The sequence below is a fragment of the Bos indicus x Bos taurus genome, chromosome 27 (genome assembly GCF_003369695.1).
Source record: "Bos indicus x Bos taurus breed Angus x Brahman F1 hybrid chromosome 27, Bos_hybrid_MaternalHap_v2.0, whole genome shotgun sequence".
In the NCBI taxonomy this organism is placed as follows: Eukaryota; Metazoa; Chordata; class Mammalia; order Artiodactyla; family Bovidae; genus Bos; species Bos indicus x Bos taurus.
The window spans coordinates 34,875,143-34,887,474 of record NC_040102.1 but is presented as its reverse complement, the minus strand read 5'-3'; positions in this window follow the sequence as shown (position 1 = coordinate 34,887,474).

The following is a 12,332-nucleotide window of genomic DNA, read 5'->3' as shown; positions in this document are numbered from 1 at the left end:
AGACAATCTAGTTTTATTAACAAGCAAATTTTCAAAATTTACTAAGAGATCCTTTCCCCCCTCCCCCTGCCCCCTTGATTCTGAGATGCTGGGGAAGATGTAACTCAGGCCTGGAAACTGCTCTGGGTTCTAAATATGAGGTGCTTGCATTTACGTGGGTGCCCATGATAACATGGTGATAGTCTTTCCAATCATTTAATTTACACAGGACTATTTAACTTACACAGGACTAAGTTCCCTTGAACACTCTGTGTGTAGATCTCTACAGCACCTTTAAAGCTGGTCGGGATTCCTAAATCCCATGGTTATGATAAGGAAAAGGAGTTCGTCAAGGCTGTATATTGTCACCCTGTTTATTTAACTTATATGCAGAGTACATCATGAGAAACGCTAGACTGGAAGAAACACAGGCTGGAATCAAGATTGCCGGGAGAAATATCAATAATATCAGATATGCAGATGAAATATCAGATATGCAGATGACACCACACTTATGGCAGAAAGTGAAGAGGAACTAAAAAGCCTCTTGATGAAAGTGAAAGTGAGAGTGAAAAAGTTGGCTTAAAGCTCAACATTCAGAAAACCAAGATCATGGCATCCGGTCCCATCACTTCATGGGAAATAGATTGGGAAACAGTGGAAACAGTGTCAGACTTTATTTTGGGGGGCTCCAAAATCACTGCAGATGGTGATTGCAGCCATGAAATTAAAAGACGCTTACTCCTTGGAAGGAAAGTTATGACCAACCTAGATAGCATGTTCAAAAGCAGAGACATTACTTTGCCAACAAAGTTTCGTCTAGTCAAGGCTATGGTTTTTCCTGTGGTCATGTATGGATGTGAGAGTTGGACTGTGAAGAAGGCTGAGCACCGAAGAACGATGCTTTTGAACTGTGGTGTTGGAGAAGACTCTTGAGAGTCCCTTGGACTGCAAGGAGATCCAACCAGTCCATTCTGAAGGAGATCAGCCCTGGGATTTCTTTGGAAGGAATGATGCTAAAGCTGAAACTCCAGTACTTTCGCCACCTTGTGTGAAGAGTTGACTCATTGGAAAAGACTCTGATGCTGGGAGGGATTGGGGGCAAGAGGAGAAGGGGACGACAGAGGATGAGATGGCTGGATGGCATCACTGACTCGATGGACGTGAGTCTGAGTGAACTCTGGGAGTTGGTGATGAACAGGGAGGCCTGGCGTGCTGCGATTCATGGGGTCACAAAGAGTCGGACACGACTGAGCGACTGGTCTGATCTGATGGTAAGCTGACACGGAGCTTTTGTTCACTGCTGACCATTTTGCTACTTCCTCTATCAGCCTCCTAGGCCCTGTCCAACTGCGGATCCAGCTCCTATGGATGGTTCTTGTACTCAATTCTGTCTTTATGTTTTATTGATTTCATCCCAGGAAAGCCTATTTTCACCTATTTCCCTCTTTCCTGCTTGCCTATAATGGGCAATTATATATTTCATTATCGAATTCCATTTGCTTTACGGACGTACACATCTTACGCCCCAACTAATTATAAAGGCTGATGTTTATGGAGCATATTCCCTGTGTTAATTAATTTCATCTTCCCTGTAATTCTAAACGTATGGATTGTTGTCATCCCCATTTTATCAGATGAGGTAATGAAAGCAAAGAGAGCTTAAGTAAATTTCCTCAGGTCACATGCAATTAGATTAATTCATCTGTTCCTTCTAAAGTCATTAAATATTCATTTGTATCAATGTTGCAGAAGGTGTTGTGCATGCCAAGTCGTGCAAACTGCAGTACATGGTGAGACAGGGAAGCCTGGCGTGCTGCAATCCACGGGGTCGTGAAAAGCCTGACACAACTTGGCGACTGTACAACAAGTGCTAAGTCACTTTGATTGTGTCCGACTCCTTATGACCCCATTGACTGTAACTTCCTAGGCTCCTCTGTCCTTGGGATTCTCCAGGCAAGAACCCTGGAGTGGGTTGCTATCTCCTTCTCCAGGGCATCTTCCCAACTCAGGGTTCAAACCCAGGTCTCATGACTCCTGCATTGACAGGTGGATTCTTTACCATTATCACCACCATATTAGGTGTTAGGTATCACATGAGAGGTTGTTTCTGAGCAGGGCCAGCACCTTGCAGTTTTGCAGCTATAGCTACGCCTATAGCTCTAACTGTAGGTGCCTGGCACATAGCGGCTGCCAGATAGAAACTTGTTGACCGAGTCACTGTGGACTGCAATATTATTGGATTGGCCAAAATATTCACTCAGGCTTTTCCATAACCTGGTACAGGAAAACCTGAGCGAACTTTTAGGCCAATCCAATATATATGCCATAAGATTTTTAACCTACTATAAGAGAGTCTTGTGATAAATGTAACTTTAAGCTAATGCCCTTCCTAAGAAATCACACGCCCTTTGAGATCTGGTTTTTACCCAGGGAGTAGAAATGGATGGTTGCACAGCTCAGCTCACCTTGCAGAATGCTGCCTTGTGAAGGACTCCACTCCTCCCAGAGAAATCTGCTGTGGGATTAAGAATGCACTTTTAAGCCAAACCATCCACATCCTGCTGTTTGATTTTGTAACTGCATATTGACCTCGATGCTGTAAATGTCAAGGTGCCTGTGTCCAGCTGTCTGTGACCGGGGACCTTCTTGTTGGGATCTGACCCAATTGATCAAGAGCTTTGTTTTCCTTAGAGCCAAAAGATTTGTTTCTGTCAAGTCTTTTAGTGGAGAGGAAGGTAATATTTTCTAGATAAGGGTTACATAAAGCAGTTCTCCAGTGCTAGGAAATACAGCTTTGCTAGTACTTCTGCACACTGGAAAAAAAATAAATAGATGAGGTCCCCATTCCAGAATGTATGGCAAAGAAAATATAGTTGAGCCTCTAAAAATTCCCAACCCAGACTCCCTGACTAGGTAACACTGAATGCTTTGTTAAAGAATTTATCAAACTGGGTGTTGCCCAGTTGTCAACACTTCTTGCTTTGCACTTAATTGAATAAAAGTCTTTGTAGATTGTGACTTGTCCAGAGCTATGATTACGTAGCAAGGTAGTATTAGAATGGGTAATAGAATACAGGGCTCATAATTCTTGTCGCAGAATTATTTCCTCAGTACTCAGATACTCTTAACTGTTTAGAGTATTCTACCCTTATTGCATTGAAAATACATTGCACTTAGGGAAATTCTGATAGAAACAGAGCTATTTTGTAGCACAATCTCTGAGGCAAAGTGATGTGTGCATCTGACAGAAACTAATATATAGTTATATAGCCTGAAACAGAAAAGAAAGTGTTAGTCGCTCAGTTGTGTCCGACTCTTTTTGACCCCATGGACTCTAGTCAGCCAGGCTCCTCCATCCATGGGATTCTCCAGGCAAGAATACTGGAGTGGGTTGCCATTTCCTCCTCCAGGGAATCTTCCCAACTCAGGGATCAAACCCCTGTCTCTTGCATCTCCTTCATTGAGCCACCTGGGAATCCCATCTAAAGCCTGAGGATTGGTTCATTACAGAACCGGCATCCTTCTCAGACCCTGCAGAAAAAAAAGCAAGATAAAACCAGAGAAGGCTTTGAATGTGGTACCAGAATAAAGCAGCTGAATAACATTTAAGCAAATACCCACTGATTGCATCTGACTCGCCAGCATCTTTCTCTTGCTCCTAACTCTGCTTGGCTCCATTCTTTAGAGGCAGTACTAGGAATTCTGTATATGTGGAAGCTCCGGAGGGCTCCTACTCTTACCTAAAATGTAAGAGTCAGTGGGTGAGCACCCTAGAAATTATATGATCTCTACATAAAATTTGGGAACACGAAGAGTCAAGTTCCTTTTATACTTTACTGGCTGATCGATCCATCCACTGGAGACCAAATCCAGGCCAGAACTAGAACAGATCCCAATCACACGTTCTCTGTATACAGGGTAGTGCAAATATGTCAGGGCTACTCTCCCGTTCGTCCCACGCTCCCCTTCCCGCCCAGTGTCCACAAGTCCATTCACACAGGGAGCTTAGCTCTGTACTTCGAGACGGTCTAGAGTAGTAGGGTGGAGGGATGGGAGGGAGGCTCAAGACAGAGAGGATATATGCATACCTATAACTGGAAAAGACCCTGATGCTGGGAAAGATTGAGGGCAGGAGGAGAAGGGGACGGGATGACAGAGGATGAGATGGTTGGATGGCATCACCAAGTCGATGGGCATGATTTGGAGCAAGCTCTGGGAGATGGCGAAGGACAGGGAAGCCTAGTGTGCTGCAGTCCATGGGGTCGCAGAGTCGGACACGACTGAGCAATTGACTAACGTAAATGATTCACTTGTGTATAGCAGAAACTAACACAACATCATAAAGCAATTATACTCCAATAAAGAACTAACATAAAAATTAATATATATATATTCTCTGTAAAGGACAGACTGCTGCTTTTCCCTATGACTTGCAAAAACAACAACAAAAAAAGGTCAAAATCCACTGCATTTCAACCAGAAAAGACTAGTCTGAAAGATTTAGAAGCCATAATTTTTTTTTTTTTTGTACAGAAGAAAGCTCGGAAAGAAATCTCAGGCGGGCATGCATATCTTGCAATGTTTCTTAAAGAACTGAGCATGGTGATTCAGAAAAAAACGCAAGAGAGAAAGTTTGATGGTTTATTTTTTTAATGGAGTGTGAGTCTTTTAAATGTTTATTTATGATGGTTTTCATATGAATATTTGAGGCCATTGCTTTCCCTCTTACTCTGCATTGATTATGCAGATTTTTCTGAAGATGATAATTTCCAGAAAGATAACTTCCATGGTTGGGAAGGAAATATCATCTTACTCAAAGTTTTGATGAGGTGAATGTCCCATGACCCATATGAGGTGCCTCTTATCACTACAGTTGGTGGTGGCTGTCTCACATTCATCTAGCCTATTTCCTTCAGGATATGCACACGGTCCTGGTCCAGTCAGCTTTAGTTTGAAGAGCAGAGCTGTGTCCTTTCTTTTACATGCCATGAATGTCCATCACTCATGGACAGGGATTAAGTGAACCCTCAAAGTTCCCTTTCTCAGAAGGGCTCACGGTACCTGGCAGATGCTGTGAAGTATTATGAACTTCTTCTGCAATTGGCCCAGTAGAATGAAGAAAACAGACAATTTGGTTTCACTTGTGTTGGCTTTGAGAAGCCACTGGGACCTCTTTGGTTGGGACTTCCCTGGTGGTCCAGTGGCTAAGACTCTGTGCTCCCAATGCAGGGGGCCTCCTTGGTCAGGAAACTGGATCCCACACACCCGCAGCTAAGAGCTTACGTGCTGTAACTAGGAGTTCACATGTCGCAGCTGAAAGATTGCACGTGCTTCAGCAAAGAGTGAAGATCCTGAGTGCCACAAAGAGGACCTCGCACAGCCAATGAATAAATCATTTTAAAAAGAGGCATTTTGTACAGAGATGAGAGCGCACGTATAAAATAACTCATAACTCAGGGACAAGAGAGAACTGGGCTGTACAGTGGGAAGAATTCTAAGATTATCGTTACTAAGATTTCCACTTCCAGGGGTAAACATCCTGTATAATCAACCCCCTCACCCTGATGTGAGTGGGACTTGTGTGTATAATGATATTTCATTTCCATCACTAGATTACTAATGAATTAACTCTGAGTTAATCAAAAGGGAGATTATCCTGGATGAACCCTTAAAAGAGGGATGAGGTCCTTGTAAACAGAGATCCTGCTGGCCTTGGACACGTGAGCTGCTTTTTTGTCAGGGGACCTATGGAGAAGGGCCAGCTGGAAAGTGGCTCAGTCGGTAAACAATTCACTTGCAGTGCAGGAGACGCAGGTTCGATCCCTGGGTTGGGAAGATCCCCTGGGGAAGGGCATGGCAACCCACTCCAGTATTCTTGCCTGGAGAATTCCATGAACTGAGGAGCCTGTCCATCTACAGGCCATAGGGTTGCAAAGAGTCAGACACAACTGAAGCGACTCAGAACACTGGAATGCTGGGGAGAAGGGCACATAGCAAGAATCTGGGTGTGGCCTCAGGAGATGAGAGTGGTCCCCTGTTGACCTACAAGGAAATGGGCACTTCAGCTATGCAGTTACAGGGACCTGAATTTATTTTAACAATATGTGAGCCCAGAATCAGAGCTGAGCTTCCGCTGAGCTCACAGACTCAGCCACCAGCTTGACGTCAGCCTGGCGGGAATAAAAGCGGAGGACCCAGCTAAGCCACAGCCAGACTTCTGACCCACAGAAGCTGTCTGATAATACATCTGTGTTGAACACTTTAATACAGAAATGCATTTGTGGTGATTTGTTCCCCGTAATAAGAAGGCAGATTTTGGAGTCATCAGCATATTGATGATAATCGAAAGCCTCGGGGTGTACGAAATTAAACATTAAGAGGGCATGTACACAGAGATGGGGAGAGGGCTTAAGTGAATTGCTAATGAAGAGAGACATTTAAAGGAGGGAAGAGGCACAGAAGCGGTGAAGGAGTGGCCAGCCAAAGAGGAGTAGAATCAGACAGATAAAGTGGGAGACATTAGTTTCTTTCTCTCCTGCCCTCCCTACCTGATCTCTTAAGACAGGGACTTCTACACCCTCACTCATGGCTCCGTGTGGTGGGGTTGGCAGAAGTAAGCCTGCCTGCTCCAGCCTTTTGGGGGTACCAGGGCCACAAGCCCAGAGTCCTTGTCCCCATTCGGCAAGCTGCCTGTGATGATGAGAAAGAGGAGGGCAGGAGGTCTGCAGTTGTCAACTGGGTCCCTTTCTGGGTGGGAGGGAGTTATGGTCTCCTGTGGGTCCAAGCGCTGGGGAAAGTAGTGAAATTCTCATTCTAGCCATAAGTAAAGCATTAAACAGGCTTCCCAGGAGGTTCAGTGGTAAAGAATCCTCCTGCCAATGCAGGAGACGCAGGTTTGATCCCTGAGTCAGGAAGATCCCCTGGAGGAGGAAATGGCAACCCACTCCAGTACTCTTGCCAGAGAAATCCCATGGACAAAAGGAGCCTGAGAGGCTACAGATAGGTTGCAAAAGAGAAACGACTCAGTGATGAAAAAACAAGACAACACAAAACAGCATCCAATTGTTTTCCTGTGATAAAGCTAGTGCATTGATTCTGATCTGATTTCTATTATATTTCTCAACTTTTTAGAACTTATTGGGGAATTCGGCAATTGTCATTGTAGGAAGAGCCAACAGCATTAGCGGGGAAGAGGGGACAGAAGGTCAAGGAGGAGGAAGGCACCACAGGATCAAAAGGTTCAGGGAGGTCCAGGGCAGTAAGCCCTTGGTAAATGGCAGCATATTAGTCAGGACCTGAGCTCAATTCATTAAATGCACTTCCTCACTTAATCATCATGACAGTCTTCGGATGAAGCACTTACATAGGCTGAAATGAGGTTTAAAACCAGGCAACTGCAGAAGGTCAAACAGCTTCAGAGGAGCTGGAATCCACACCTAAGAGTGAGGCACGTCTAACATCTGAGGGGTTTGACAAAAGACATTCTTGATGACCTTGAGCACTATTTGCTCTTTCAGGGGGGCATGGGTGTGGCGAACCAGGTTGTAACTGGAAAACCAGATTGTGTGTGGTAAGGAGAGCAAGAACAAATATATTTCAATATTTAAATGAAGAGATGTGGTAGGGGAACGTGGGGGTGTAGGGTGGAGAGTTTTTTATTATTATTAAGATAGGAGAAATTGTGAAAATATTTCAATACTCTTAGGAGGGAGAGCAGGTGGGAGGGGTGGGCATGCCTGAGAAACTGAGGCTAATTCGAGGCTAATTGGGAGAGTGGGGTGTCTGGTGGGGAGGAAGTGGGGAGAAGGACATGGAACCATGTAAGCTTCAAGAGTTCCTTTTCCTGTTTTCTATTTTCTTGGTGAAGCAGAAAGTGAGGTTATTTGCCCAGAATAAGTGAAGGAGAAAAGATGGAAATGATTGTCCTTTGAGAGATGACTATGAATTATGGACAAGTTTCTAACCAGACATGACTGCAGAGGAAATGATCCAAGAACCAACTTGTCTAGATGGGCTGGCTTGTTGATTCTTTCTCTACGGAAATCATGCTTGGAAAGGAATAGTGTGCTCATCACTACTTTCACTAAAATTTTAATAATTTTGTTTTCTTTAATTTTCCTATAATTTCCTTTTAACTATAGACAAATTTTTGTTATTGTTGTTTTGTTTATAGTTTGTGCTTTATTGGTTGTGGGTTTTTTTTTTTTTTTTTTTTCTTTAAGGAAAGCCATCTTTCAGGAATGCTGATTTTGGTAGGATTGATCTGTTTCCGTTCTACATCATCAGCTTTGTCAATGAAAGACATTGACTGAGGTCTAATGTCTAGGCTATGACTTCAGTGCAATCTATTCTGACTGACTCACTGGCCTTGGAGAATGTAGTTTCAGAGCTTCTCACTGATGCTGTAAACTCTAAAATTTCCCATTGAGTCCCCCCTTGATTAAGCATCAACTTAAAAAAAAAAATCAAATGTGAATAAGTTCTTATAATGTGGCCATGATTGCGGTACACGCTGTAGAACATAAAAAACTAACAAAACAAAAGCCAAAAAACATAGTTTCTGAACTTAAGGCGCTTGTATGCTGGATGCCAACTCAGAACAGCATGCCGTGAGTAAGAACAGGGTTAAACAAAACGTGCTGCATCCTTTAGGGCAAACGACGATTACTGTGGGCTGCCGAGGTCTTCATTGAAAAATAGAACGGAGGTAGTGTCTTAGAGGTCAGTAGAACCAGACCAGCCAAGAGAAAGAGACAGGGAAGACAGAATGCAAAGGGTTAGAGGAGGACATGGATGAAGGTTAGTGAGGAATCTGTGCAAGACAGTGTCTGTATTCGAGAAATCTGGGTAAACGAGTTTGCAAGCACATAGATTTACAGGGTGAGAGAACTTTCAAGCCAACCTATAATATCTCTCCTTTTAAGAGTAAGGCTGAGATTTATGATTGTCCAAGGATGCCTCAAAGGTTATGTTGGCAGAACTGGGTTATGGATTCAATTTTTTTTTAATTGAAATTCTTCATTGTAGAATTGGGGACTTTGCTATATATATTGCCACCTCTTATAGGGCTGTTTATAGGGCAGTGTTTGTCATTGAACAGGGCTTAAGCTTCCTGACTCTGTGATATCTCCAGCTGAAATACTGGTTTTGATCCCTCTAGTCATTTAACCTTGGACAAGGCTGTTGTGTTTTAACCTCTCTGAGTGTCTCTTCCTTCATAAGCATCATGAGGACGCTAATAGTCTCCTAGAATGGTTGGTTCATGTCTGTCTATTAAATAATTTAGGCAAAGTGCTATCATAGAACATAGTAAGTATCCAATATATGTTATCTGCAGTTTTATTAGTTTTCATTCAACATTTATTTGAATGATGGCTATGTTTGGTAAGATTATTTGAGATGTATGAATGTAGATTAGATAGAATAGGTACTGCTTAATAGGAGAGATAAGACTTATACATAAAAATTTACAATACAAGGTAAAAAGTGATCAGGGTTGTCAGTAAGGCTTAGATAAAATAGACAAAATATGGTAAGCACTAAAAAGCAAGAGGGATTTCTTTCATGCGAAAACAGTTTTGTGGAAATAGTGGATTAATTTTAAAAGAATGATGATGGGATGTAAACAGATAAATACTCTCAGTCACCTTGGGAGGCTATATTATGTATTATATGACATATTTATTAACAGACGAGACTGTAGTTAACAGTCAAGAGATATTTGGACACCCCTCTGGGGACTACCCCCACTGACACTTATATAGCCACCTCAGAAACTCTTTTCCAATCTCAGAAGGGTGCAAGCACTGCTTAGATTCTGTTGTTTATTTATTTCTCAAGACTCTTCTTTGTGGTGGCTTTATTTTTTATTTTTCCTCTCCCCCTCTCTCTTTTCTTCTTGTTTTGGTGGTTGAATTTCCCCTCGAACTGTAAGGAATGGAACGCATCAAGGTTTGGGTTTAGGGTTCTTCGTATAAAGAGAATTTCAGTTTGCTTCTGCTAGGTATTTGGGAATTTGAGCAAACTCCGGAAGATAGTGAAGGACAGGAAGCCTGGCGTGCTGCAGTCCATGGGGTTGCAAAGAGTCAGACCTGACTTAGCAACTGAGCAACAGCAGCAACAAGGCATCTGGCAGCCCTATTTACCTGGAAAGACTTCAGACTTAATTTGACACCTGGTATTTTTCAGATCACATCATTATTGTAATTTCAAGACCCAATTTTATGTGAAAGTTGACTTGTAGTTAAGAATTCTCAAGTAAGGAGCTGTTTTTTGTTTTCTCCCTGAATCTGGAGACAAGTCTGATATGGGCACATCTCTCGATCATTATCTGCTGTAAGGGGGAGTATTTTTTTTTCCATTTATACCACCTGGTGTTGCCTTTTCTGAGTCCTCCTTTATGGCAGAGTCTCTAGCCCCATGTCATCTTTCACTGTCATTAAAATTAAAGCTCTAAGCCATAAGGGACCAGCATCTGGCCCTGAGGCAGTGCCAGCTTCCACACTTGTTCCTGGATTTGTGTTCTCTCACCACTTTTTTGAAATAGTTTATTCAATGTTTTCAGGAGCTTTTCACCTGGTGGGATTTTGGGGACCTCTAAACTGCTGTGTTATCAGAAGTGACAATCAAATTGGTCAAATTTTCAAAAGAATAAGTGACTCCCACTTCCCCCACCAAAAAAAAGGGGGGGGGGGCTAAGAATTATTACAGAAAAACGCATTTAGAGAATGATTTTAAGAGTCAGGTAGATCTGGATTCAATTTTTTGAAGTTTTGGGTACATTAATGAGTTATTGTTTCTCTATTTGGAAAGTCACAGTATAAAAAATTATACCTCTTAGGAGGATGTGACATTACATGATATAATCCCACACACCATGCTTAAAATATTGTACCTTTTACATATAAGAGTTCAAAACATAATGCATATTTTTAGTGACATACGGACTGGATCATTAACAGTATAAGAAATTATGCAACTATAGCCAACTGAGGGTAACAAACCATAGATACTGTAGTGCTGAAAAACGAGAGAAATCCAGTGCCTGGAATAGCTAGGGAGTTTTCTGAAAGAATCTACTATTTAACTTAAAGTTCGAAATTGGGAGAGAGTCTGAGATAGACAGGTGGAGGAGAGTATATCAAAAAGTAAGAAAAAAGTTTTCCTGTTGAGATGGGATAATATTTTCAAGTACTGTTTTTTTTTTTTTGTATTACTCAGATTGTAGGTGTATTTTTAAATTTATTAATATACCATTACTCTGTAGTTTTCATCTGTGGTCTTTGTTTTCTCCATGAATCTATTTTTAAAACGATGGCAGAGCCCTCATCTTTTATTTCTTCTGCGATTCCCCACAGCATACGGTGCTTCAATGTACTAAGCGCTTAAGCAGTACCTGTTGAGTGAATGAGTCCTCACTTTTGAGAAGCACCTCTTCGGTTTTACTTTCAGCAGCTTGTTCTTCTCGCGGCAAAGGTGCCGGCAGAACCCCTAGTTACCTTTGGGTAAGAAACCTAGCAGGAGATTGTGCAGGGTTATTTGGGATCAGCTCACAGAAGGAAAGACAAACAGGCTGCTGCAACCAATGGACACCCTTTGCAAATGTTTTTTGGTCAGGAGCTTCTTCAAAGTAAGAGAAAGCCTTCTTTTCCCAATAATAGGAGTGCCATTTCCATCAGGCTATACTAAACACTGACGGAGAAGGCAGTGGCACCCCACTCGAGTGCTCTTGCCTGGAGAATCCCATGGACGGAGGAGCCTGGTAGGCTCCAGTCCATGGGGTCGCTAAGAGTTGAGCACGACTGAGCGACTTCACTTTCACTTTTCACTTTCCTGCATTGGAGAAGGAAATGGGAACCCACTCCAGTATTCTCGCCTGGAGAATCCCAGGGACGGGGGAGCCTGGTGGGCTGCCGTCTATGGGGTCGCACAGAGTTGGACACGACTGAAGCGACTTAGCAGCAGCAGCATACTAAACACTGAAGGGATTACTGTAAAGACATTGGATTTTCTTTCTAACCACAGGAGCCAGATGGACAAAATCTTAGCTAACTATAAGGAAGCTCTAATAAGGAACTGAGAATGTTACATTATTTAGGATATAGCTATTAGAGAAAATGTAACTTACATTTAATGTCAATTTAATAGTATTTAAGGAATTTCTTGGAGAACGAAATGGCAACCCACTCCAGTATTCTTGCCGGGAGAATCCCATGGACAGAAGAGCCTGGCGGGCTACAGTCTATAGGGTAGCAAGAGTCGGAAATGACTTAGCAACTAAACTACCACCAATGAATTTCTAGTTGCCAGCCATGTTGTTGGTTCTTGGAGACAAAATGTTGATTAAGAAT